At 32.0% G+C, this 9,104-nt stretch overlaps 1 long non-coding RNA gene and 1 other non-coding gene across 4 annotated transcripts; one reads left to right on the forward strand and one right to left on the reverse strand.

Moving 5' to 3' along the window:
• Window positions 1-5,217, reverse strand: LOC110009814 (uncharacterized). Of its 3 annotated transcripts, none has more exons than XR_016322828.1 (4): window positions 4,953-5,217; window positions 4,724-4,767; window positions 1,564-3,890; window positions 1-1,477 (listed from the first exon to the last, which is right to left on the reverse strand). It is a non-coding gene; the product is annotated as an uncharacterized LOC110009814 (long non-coding RNA). The 3 variants fall into 3 exon arrangements; XR_016322827.1 differs by having other exon boundaries at window positions 1-423; window positions 553-3,890; XR_016322826.1 differs by having other exon boundaries at window positions 1-3,890.
• A 3,687-nt stretch (window positions 5,218-8,904) lies between these two features.
• On the forward strand, window positions 8,905-9,104 carry LOC119370715 (U2 spliceosomal RNA). The gene has a single exon (XR_005178279.1). It is a non-coding gene; the product is annotated as a U2 spliceosomal RNA (small nuclear RNA).

A 9,104-nucleotide genomic window follows, 5' to 3' on the forward strand; every position in this document is an offset into this window, starting at 1 on the left:
TAAAAAATAAATACCATATCCCCTATTTCACTATATCTTCATATCTTCAACCTTCTTCATGTTTTTAAATGAACAAAAAATGCCATAGGCTTTAAAAAAATCAACTGCATATTTAAAAAAACCATCACAAAAAACCAACTATAGATTCACAAATAAACGAATGCAGATTCCTAAATAAAAAATAATTGCAGAACCAAATCAAGAACAGCCTCTAACAGTAGCAACATCTGGAGCTCCAAGCCTAGAAACACCTGTAGATCCAATCTTAGTAGCAACATAATTTGCAGATTTTTAGCAGCAACAACAACTCTTTTTGCCGTAGAAGCAGCAAGTCCTCTATGTGCGGATCCACTAGCAAATTCAGCTCATCTCCTAACAGCAATAGTTGCTCTTTTGCCTCCTCTATTGACAAATTGCTCGCTTCTTTGATAAAGAAAGTGTAATATCCATCAAATATCACAAATCAACATGCATCATCATAGAAACATAGCAACTCATATTTAATTCAACAAACATAATAAATATTAGAAATCATAAAGTTTAGGATTTGACCTGAGAGCTCACTGGTGGGGCCTTCTCACAAGTTCTCTTATTATGCCCTAGTGCTTGCATATCACACATCTAACAGTGTAAGATCTCTTTGCTGTATTTTGGATAGCTTCACCCTCCTGAAGGATTCTCCTCTTCGTTGGTCTACCAAGCTTTCTTTTTAGGTTTGGAGGATTCACAATAGGGAATTGAGTGTCATGTGGTAAGTTGTAGTTTGGGATTGGATGAATCACTCCCTTGTATGCCTTCATATATCTCTCTACTATGAAATATTCATCACACAAATCCTCAAGATTCAGTCTCCTATAGCCTGCTATAATACTTGCATGTTTACATGGCATACCTAAGATTGCCCAGTAATTGCAAGTGCAAGTCTTTTTCCCCAAGTCCACAGCAAAAACAATAGGCCCCTCTCTCACCTCAAACTCTTCATTGTTACTTGGGAGCATCTTACAAAATCCTGAATTCTTCAGTTATCTTGTTTAATGCACTCTTGCATTTTGGTGTGACTCTTCCTTCCCAACTAGTAGCTCTTGCAAACCTTTTGTGAAGTTTAACCATACACTTCTATATAATGCTATCTATTAGCTCCACTATAGGCTTATTTCTCAATTTCCTTACCCAAATATTGAAACTGTCTGTCATATTATTTGTTACATTAATGCTCTTAGCAGATTCATGGAATGCATGTCTGCACCAATGTGACAAAGGAATGTCTAATACCCATTTTGTAGGCTTTCCTTTATTTTTTGACTCAATATTCTTTATGTGTTCTTAAATGCATAAACATGGCTGAACTTAGCTACCATCCAGAACTCCTTCCTCAACATTACGCCTGGAAATTGCTTTTTAAAGTTCATAAGCAAGTGTTGGCAGTAATATTTATGAAGGGACCTCTCAAATTGGGTCCTTACCACCTCAAGCAATCCTTATGCACAAAGAATCAGAGTAAGTGATTGATTTAATAGATCGAAAAGAATGATTGATTTTCCAAAAATAGAAGTTAGAGATTACCTTTTATTTATCTGAAATGAATGTCCATGGCTTTTTTGTAGTTCCAGGGCTAATGCACTGTCTAAGATAGTCAAGGAAGAAGGTCCAAGTGCTAGTACTCTCATTTTGAATAATGGTAAATGGTAAAAGGAAAAAACTATTATTTCCATCAAGGGTAACAACACTTAGGCAACACCCACCAAAAGGACCTTTAAGGAAGCACCCATCTAGTCCTATTAAAGGTCTACACCCTTCTAAGAACCCCCTCTTTCATTTCTTCAAAGCATATGAACATGGAACCAAATGCTAATGGATCATCCAAACTATTCCTTAGCATTGGCTGGAATTTGATGAAGGTGCTTGGATTGGACCTTTGAAGATTTGCAATATACTCATGCAACTTCTTATAACTCTCCATATGTGATTCTACTGCTTGCTCTCTAGCAGCAGTTCTTGCCTTATGAAGTTGCCAATATTAAGGCTCAATACCCCATTTTCCCTGCAACTCAACTTTCATTAACTCAAAACTCATAGATGGATCAGCACTTAACTGTGGTCTAACTTTTTCCTTACCCATTTAGTTGTAACATTTGGATTCTTGTTACCTATTGACCTAATGTAAGTATGCTTAGGCTGTAATGTTTTTACAACAAAATATAACCCTGTCTAGAGCCAAGCTAATATGAAATCTAAAAGGACACCCTCACCCTTACATTTACCTGTTACACTCTCACTATCAGTCTTAATCACGCCAACTAGGTACCTCCTCTCATAAAATAATCTCTCAAAGCTTCTCCACAATGCTCAACATTCATGAAAGCATGCCCTACTCTGAATTCATTATCACCTTCATAAGGGGTTTTGAAAATGTTATCATAAATTCTCTTCCAGGGGTTTACTTTCCTTCTAACTCTCTTCCTTCTAGGGGCTGCCTCTTCACCATCACTACTTGAAGCTTAGATTTCCTTGTCACTATCAATATAACTAAGATCATCAGCATCATCATCATCATCTTCATTCACCATTGTTTTCTCAACTTCTACATCCCCAGTTTGCTGAGATTCACTATTGTCATCTTCATTTCCAGAGAGCTCATACTCATCACTTATGGACTGATTATCAGCAACCATCTCATCTCCCTCGTAATCATCATTTGCAACATCTTCATGTTCAACTCTTTGCCTAAATTTATGAGATATATTGCTCTATTCTGATTTCCCTTATCCCTGTTGACTTCCTCAACATTTTCTCTCCCTCTCCCCCTCCCCCTTCCCTTGCCCCTGCCTAAACCCCTCACCTAACATGAATACTCAGTCTCCTCAGCCATAACATTATCCCATATCTGTGAACCAAACAACATTTCAACCCTCTACCTCTAGCCCCTCCATTTGCACTTCCCCCATCAACATTTTCATTAACAACATCATTCATACCACCAAGGTCCCTGCTCATCTCAGTTCGAGAGCCAATGATGCTTTTTGCCTCTCCAACCCTATCCTCAGGAACCTCTACAACCTTTGGTTTTTCATTTTGAACTCCCATAGTATTGTCACTTGACTAATGTTAATTGGTGGCATAATAACAGTCATGGGACGTATCCTATCTTCCAAACGTAATGGAGCAAATGTAGTCTCCTTATATCTTTCAAACATCAAATCTACATCAGCATCCTTATCTATGGTGTAGTGTTATGAACAAATGATCTCCACATTCCCATCTTTTAAATGATGAACTTTGCAAACATTTTGTAACAGGATAATGTATGACATTCTATCAGGTTGAACATCATATAGATATATTGTGCCTCCCTTATATGTTACCTCAATCGTGAAACTATCAGGCATATCCATCTATGTTAACCTAACAGTAAATAATTTTTTATTAAAAATTCATACTGACTTCAGTTTAAGCAAGTTAACTATCAAGTTTAAAACTTAAATTTTTAACATTTCATAAAACCCTACTTTGATACTGACATTCACAAATACAAAACCAAATCAACTTTTGATCACCTCAACACAAAATCAATCAAAAAAACAAACAACGGGGGCGAAAACTAATGGACCCAATGAAATAAAGTGGTTCAAGTTTGAGCAAGTCTTACCTAAGAAGCAACGTGTCGATTCCTATCTTCCCAACCCAAAATGTGCGACTAATTCCGAAAAGCACTTCGAAATAGTGAAAGCACAAAGATTAATTCATCAACGAAACATTCTAGTTCCAGAAAGAGAGAGCGATTCTCACTGTTGTTTTCGTTTGGAGAAGGAGATTGACTACTCGTTTTTCGTCCTTTGCATTCCAGAAGATATCCATGTCAGTCATAGGGTCCTTTTTGTCTTTTAGCCTCACTTTAATTGCAAAAAGACCCAAAACAGGACAAAAGGATGATTTAATTAGACGGAGGCAAACTGAGGGATGACTAAAATATTATATTAAATGTCAGGGAATACTTAGATAATTATGGCAAACCTGAGGGACTTGACAATTATTTTTCCTTAATACTCTCTCCATTCCACTTTAGTAGCAACATTTGATCTTTTGACAAGATTAAAAAATGATTGGAATATATTGATTTTCTAAAAATATATGATAGAATGTCTAAATTGTCATTCTTAAAGTTAAAAATTCTCCATTAATTTTACTACAAAAACACCTCATAAATATATGGGTAAAATTAGAAAAAATAATTAATATACTCTCAAAATCCTAAATGAGCACTTAAAGTGGAACAAGATAAAATGTCCATTTGTAGCTATTAACTCATAAATATATGGGTAAAATTAGAAAAAAAATAATTAATATACTCTCAAAATCCTAGATGAACACTTAAAGTGATACAAAATAAAATATTCATTTGTTGTTATTAAAGTGGAAGGGGGGAGTATTTATTTATGAATTTCTTATTAATGCAGGAGAATGATTAATGTATCTCCACATTATGCCAAAATTAACTATTATGTTTCCATATTTTTTAAAATACACTACTTTGTTTCTATATTTTGATTCCTTCCAACTATTTTGTCATTCTGTCAATTTTTTTCCATTAAAAGGCTTGTGAAAGGTCACAAATACTCTTAACTCCCTATTAAATTTGTGTTGTCTACCATATATATCCGTTTAACCAATCAATGGAAACATCTACATTGTCAAACGATATCAAGATGAAAATAATCTCACTTACAGAAAATCAAAATGGGTTCTTAGCTGCAAATCTCATCTCTACTCCTGAAAATTCAACATACACCTCCAATTGAGAATTTTATCAGAAAAACAAGAGCAAAAAATTGATATCCATGGTCTATAAATTATAAATTTTGTCCTTTAGATAACCTAGAGCTTACCAACATAATGAAAATATAAATCTGGCCACAGCTAATGCGAATTTGAAATGGAAATCAAGTTCAACTTACATGATGAGCAGCAATAATCTGCATTAAAATATTGGCTTTCTCTTGCAAATTCTGCATTACAGGAGACTCGTGAATACACATCATAAAGAAAGATTTGTTCCCTGCTAACAACTCTTTGTCCGATTCTCTTCCTATATACACTCTGTGTATATATGGTCCTTAATTTATTTATAGATTTGTTTTTATTTTTGTTTACAAATTTATTGATGAGAAAGAGACATGAGGGGAAGGAGAGAGAGAGAGGGAGAGAGAACAAACAAGAAGGGGAAAGAAGACAAGAGGATATTTCAAAATTTTTCTCTAAATTTAATGAAAAAATAAAAAATATTATCGGAAGGTCAGAATTTGAACGGAATTAAAATATACGGATAAATTAGTATATTATAAAAAATATAGAAAAATAATAATTAATTTTACATAATATGGGAACACGTTTATAATTTTCCCTTAATGTATTAAAATGTCTAAATTTTATTTTACGCCATTTCCCATAACTTGTCCTATTTTTTTTTTCTTCATCCGTCTTAAAATGTTGTCCTGTTTTTTTTTTTTTTTTAAGTGAATAATATTTATAGTTTATTATTATATTTTTATTTAATATATTTCGTTGTCAATAAATAGGAAAAATTATTATTAGGATTAAAAATCTACATTCTCAAATATTATTATTTTTGTGGAGAGTTAACCACAATATTCATTTTAGTTCCAAATACTCTACCCTCAACTCTTTTTTATTAAAAAAAAATTCTTTTCAAGGTTCATGGAGCAATTGTGCTTAAATGCAGTCCGATCTTACTATTTATAATTCTAACATACTCATTTATTGACTGTGTGTTTAACTTTTAAGAGTTTTTTTTTTTTTTGAAATTAAACTTTTATATTTGAAACATAAATTACTTTATATACAAATCATCATAAAATAAATTATTATATAATTATTTTATAGCTGATAAATATATGTGTGTCATAATATAGAAGTGTCAAAAATAAATAGACTAAAGATACGTGCAATATGCAACATTCCAAATCAAAAGTATTTGTTGAATTACAGGGTGTATTGGATTAAGATTGTGTTAGATTCTAAAAGAATTATTAAGTTTGATGGAATTGAAAGATTTTCTAATATTTTCACAAATTTTACTAGAATCCTATATAGAGTTTTATGGAATTAGTGAAACTTTTTTTATAGATCTTAATTGACTTTGATGAAATTACAAGATTTTTATATAGCCAATCAAAATTAATTTCAATGCATAATTGAACAAATTAAAAGGTTTTGGAGTGTAATAAAAAATTGAAAAACAATGAGGGACCAAAAAGTAAAATGCATCATCTTTTCCAAAATCATTTTTTTCTTCGTTAAAACCTTTAACACTGTCGACAGTGAAAGACCTACAATGACCAGCGTCGTCGAAGGCCATCTCGCGCTCCTAGAACAGTTGTGATATGGTCGAAAGACCGTAGACTTCTCGTCCCTTGATTGAACGCTAACCATCTCGTCAGAAAATTGTAGATTATATATATATATATATATATTTAAAACGAAAACTGGCAACCACCACTAGCAAGGACTTGCGCGGGTTGCCAAAACTTGCCCAAGAACGTGGTGCACATCGAGATAGGCCCAAAGTACAGCCTGCCACCTGCGGCTCATGGAGCGTGGTGATCCGGCCACAACAATGGCAGACTGTATTCTTCAGTTCTTCGACTGTTTCAAACTTTTCTAATTTTTTTTATATGATTAAATCATTATTTAATTGAAAGAAAAAATTTCAAAAAATAATCAAATTAATTCTGAAAATTTTACAACAATATTAATATTAATTATTGTCAAAATATCAAATTCTCAACACATGAATTAATTTGAAATTAATACATTGTTTTACACTTTAAGGGATAAGGATGGAAGCGGTACGGGTACTTTAGGTACCCACTCCTTTCTGATCCTTTAAAAGAGGATATGGATAATTATAAATCGGTTTGGAATGAATATGGATAGCGAAATTACTATTTGTAATGGATATGGGTAGTGAAATTACTACTGGTAACGAATACAAGTAGGGTACAAGTATAGATCTTTAGATACCCGCTACTTATTAACCGCCATATTAAAAGGGTTCGGTAGTGGGTACCCTATCCATTATTAGTAAAAAATGTATTTTAAATAACTTTGAATTTAGTTAATAAAGATTTGCGGTACCCTACCAGTTTAGGAGGTTCTTTCAACAGGTTTTGGACGGTTATGGATAATAAAAATTTAAACGGATTCGAATACAGGTACTTAAATAGATATTTAAATGAGTTTAGAATGGATACAAATAATAAAATTTTAAACAGATACATATACAGGTAGTTTAAAATTCGCAGGTCCACCCTGCTTTTGTCTTATTAAGAGGGTATATTGGATTAAGATTCTGTTAGACTTTAAAAGATTTTTTGAAATTTTTGGGTTGGAGGATGGATTTGTAAATAACACTTTTATTCATAGCTGGCACTATAAAATCCAACGAAATCAATAATTTTATAAAATCTTTCTAAATTAGCAATTTTTTGAATACTATCAAATTTGTATGAACTTTTAAAAATCATAATTGAATACAATCAGATTTTTGTGGTATTTATAAGAGTCTGAATTGAATACCACAAAATTTTCATAGACTCCAAAAATCTAAATTGAATAATATTGACATTTTAAATCTTTTAAAATCCAACAGAGTCTTAATCCAATACATCCCTTTAAATATATTCATTTACAAAATCTGAATGGCTCATCGCTTACAAATTGGATTGAGCAAATAGTTGGATCAGTTTAAAAAATTGCATTGCGCAACCAAATTTTGCAAGATTAAAATTGAATCGAACTGGCTCTACTCAATTGATTTTTTAGTTTTTTTATAGTATCTACTTAGTTATAAGCTCGATTGAATTTTATTAAAACTTTTATTTGAATCAAAGTAAATTAAAAACCGAACTTGTTGCGAATAAACCAACTCAACCAAACTTGTTACAAGTTATTTTAGAATAATAAATCTATTTCAATCAATAAAAATGAGAATATTAATAAATTACTTTAACTTGTTACATTTTGTAGATAACTTTAAGAAATTAATCACACTTTTCTCTCTCTTGTAATACCTTGTCGTAAAAAATTGTACTCAAATTAATTATAAAAGATCATCACTAAAATTTTATTAAATATCTAGCATAGAAGGGTGGATCCTGAGCTTTGTTAAGATCCGGTTCCGTAAAACAACTTGCAATAAAATATTTTTTACAATTTTTCATTATTTGGGCATTAAAAAAATAAATCAATGAAAAATATTATACTGATCAAAGGAAAATTAAGTCATTTTTAAAGAAAATGACTTTTTTTTTTCAAGAAGAGTAAAATATTTTCTGGATATTGACAAATTTATTATAACCTTATAAATCTATACTTTTTAATTTATTAATCATCAGTAGTCATTACCATCAGCCACTGTTCATCACCACCTGCGGTCACCGACAACTTTCATAATTTACTCTTTTTTTTGCATTTTTCTCATATTTAACAATAAAATTTTTAAAATATGAAATTTCTATTATTGTTAATATTTTTATGGTCTTATAAATTAAAAGGTTTAATATTTTTAATTAATTTGCAATATTGCAATCAAATAACGGAAATAAATTATTTGAAAAAATATTTTTTTCAAAGAAAAGTTATTTTCCGAAAATAAAGGAGGCTTAAACGAGGTGAAATTTTCAGTAAAATATAGAACTAATTTGTTATGAACTCTTGGTCGTGGGCTGTACTCTATTTCTTCGCAAACCATAAGCCAAAGCCCAACATTATACTCCATACATTAACAGAATTCAAATGAGCTGCTATGGTAAATCCTACATCGAAAACAAGCTAAACTGGCTAAGCTGACAAGAGTAATAAAAGGGAAAACGAGCTACGGAAACAAGCATACCTTTCTCGGCCTTTTGGCTAAGATCGAGTGTAGTATCTGTTCTTATCAGTTTAATTAATATCTACTACGTGGACCATTGGTTCACATGATATTAAATTAATTTTTTTAAGAGGAGAGCCCACTGCAGTAGCTTGCTACTGGGGTCCTCGAGTGTCGCCCATGCGTTGCAGTGCTGTGCGGGCCAGGCGCACCCCAT

The sequence above is a fragment of the Jatropha curcas genome, chromosome 10 (genome assembly GCF_041381405.1).
Source record: "Jatropha curcas cultivar XTBG-Jc1 chromosome 10, XTBG_Jcur_1.0, whole genome shotgun sequence".
NCBI classification, from domain to species: Eukaryota; Viridiplantae; Streptophyta; class Magnoliopsida; order Malpighiales; family Euphorbiaceae; genus Jatropha; species Jatropha curcas.